The sequence below is a fragment of the Neomonachus schauinslandi genome, chromosome X (genome assembly GCF_002201575.2).
Source record: "Neomonachus schauinslandi chromosome X, ASM220157v2, whole genome shotgun sequence".
NCBI classification, from domain to species: Eukaryota; Metazoa; Chordata; class Mammalia; order Carnivora; family Phocidae; genus Neomonachus; species Neomonachus schauinslandi.
In genome coordinates, this window is record NC_058419.1 from 123,664,579 (window position 1) to 123,667,346 (window position 2,768).

The following is a 2,768-nucleotide window of genomic DNA, read 5'->3' on the forward strand; positions in this document are numbered from 1 at the left end:
AAAAAAAAAAAAACACTCCACTCGACCCTCCCTTTGATATTCTCCTTCTCTGTGTTTCTCTCTCTGTCTTCATCTCTTATCTAGCACTCCTGAAACTCACTTTAACTCACCTCCGGGTGACTCTGAAACAAAATATGCACTGATGAGAGTAGAAAAATGAAAGATTGAGGTAAAAAGCTGCATTTCCTGCCCATATCCTGGCTGTCTAGATGTCATTATTACGATTTGCAGGGTGGATATTCTGCCTTTTGCTGCCATAGTTTTCATACCATTAAAGGACCATTAAAAGGAAGTACGTCTGTCCTGCTCTGAGTAATGAGACCCTCCTCCCCTCCCCTCTTTATGGTCACTGAGCATCCTTGCTTTTAGTAACAGACCCTCCCCCCGCTCCCTGTGCATGGTTCCAGCAGCGTCCCCACTCCCTGCTGGGAAGTTGTAAAATAATTTCAAGTTTAATGACATTTGATAGAAATACTCCAAACATATGTTGTTTGAATTGCATTGGGAAGCAGGAAAGAAACTCCAGACTTAATCTCACTGGAATGTCATTGACTTAAACTCCAAGTGATCTGTGATCTCTGAGGGTGACTGGAATCAGACAGTGTAACTGTCTTCTCTCTTCTGTTGCATGAACTCCTGACCACGTCATCTCCTCTCTTTGCTCCTCCCGTGAACGTTGCTCCCCCCCGTACCTCCCACGTCAGGGTGAAAGTCTGTTAACTGGACAGGTCCCTTAATTCACAAAGAAGAGTATTATAGCGGCTGGTCTGCCCTGAGATTTCAGCGTGGTGAAAACTTTGGAACCCGGCATGAAAGCAGATTTTCCGTGTGACCTAGGTCCTAGCTTACGCTCTGTTATCAGATTCTTCTCATTTATAATAGATTCGTCTCTACTCTGGTAGGCTTCTTCCCCGGCGGCCGGTGCCGTTGAAAACTCATTGGTATGCAGGAGACCCAGTCACCATGCTTAGCCTCACCTCCAATAACACCGAGCCAATATGTGTCTTTTTCTATACTTTGGAGGACACTTTCTTTCTAAGTCAACACAGAACTTGATATTTCTCTGTATCAACTGAGTTTAGTAATCTCGTATAAATTGCAGCTTGCAACAATATAGTTTACATAACTATTAACAATATTTGATGTGTTTCTTTCTCTTGAATTCCAGGAGTTTCGGGTATTTAAAATTACAGGAATGCATGCAAGAACTCTCATACATTTACATAGAAACCACTTGATTACGGTATTTTTCTTGAGAATAGCCTACTTCTGTACGGTATTCAATTGACTCAAGTTTTTTGAACTCAATAGAAGAGTAATAAAGATGACCTCGGGGAATGTTTAAATAATGTTTATGAAAAATGAATCTTAAATATTAAATCTTCTTTTCACAAGTATATAAAACTTAGGAAAATTATATGTATAGTGTAATTCTAAACCTTTTTGACAGGAATATGTATGCATATATATGTATTTCTGTGTATATTATGTCTCTGTGTATATATCAATACCCACTTTTTATCTATATAAATATATACATACATAGGGATAGAAATACGTACATATATTAGAACATATGTTATGTACGTTCCTGTATGTACACATGTATTATATGCATATATCATTTATCTGTTCCTGCATATATATATAAGTCTATGTATTGTGTCTTTTACATATTTATACACACATACAGATTTTATACTTTTTTCCTTTTAATTCTTTTCAGTGTACTCACGATTTATGGAATGATGTAGAGACTCTAAATTTTTAAAGCGATTTTACGTAAATTGAAAAATGCAGAACATTTAAGTAGAAGTGTTTTCACCCAATCACTTGAACAGAAAATGTTCCATCGTCTGACACTAGCTTGCCTAGTATCACATTCTTTTTTCACTTGAGGAAGACTGGTTTATTAAGACTTTGATAGATTCCTGGAAATTAGGACCTTAGGAACTAGGTAAACTCTACCTCTGAAACTAATAGAAAGAAAAGTGTTGTACACACACACAAAAGTCTGTGTAACTCAGTTGAAAATTCAGCACTAATTAACTAAAATTGACTCAGTTGAAAAGTCAGCACTAATACTTATTAGGCACCTCTAGGTGACAGTTGACTTTGTATGAACTTCGTTTTTCTAGACTTACTACAGAATTAAAATAAAGTAGTCAGGAAATTTGATAGAAATTTAAAGGAATTTTGATTTTTCAGAAAGCTGAAATTATTGAGAAAGAGCATTTTTTTTAGTACAAAGAGCATGAGAGAGAGAACCTATAAAAACTAATTTTTTAGGCTTCAGTGGAGATGTTTTACAAAACATTTGTTATTTCCAATCTTTAAAAATAATTATATCTTTCAATGACTTCAATGCAAGGAGCTACTGAAAATTAGACTCAGGGTGGGAGCGGGGAGGAAGCAAGCATACTAACATTTGAAATATCAGGCACCTACTGTTGTCTTTTTGGTTCTTCGTTGACTTTCTCTTTATTACGACCCTGGGAAGAGATTGTTCACCCTGGAGATAACAAATTACAAAACAAACAAACAAAAAACCAAAAAACGAAAAAATAACCTGTGTCTTTTATCCCGGCCGTTGACAGGCTGATTCTGTGCTCTGCACAAAGGATTATAAAGTTGGGGAGCTTTTTATTAATTTAATTGCCGAACTGCCTTCTCTACAAGCCACTTAGAGAACACTTAGCAGAAGGAGCTAACCTGCGGTAGATGGCCAAATGAACTTTGACAGAGTCTTATTTGCTCTTGAACCAGGC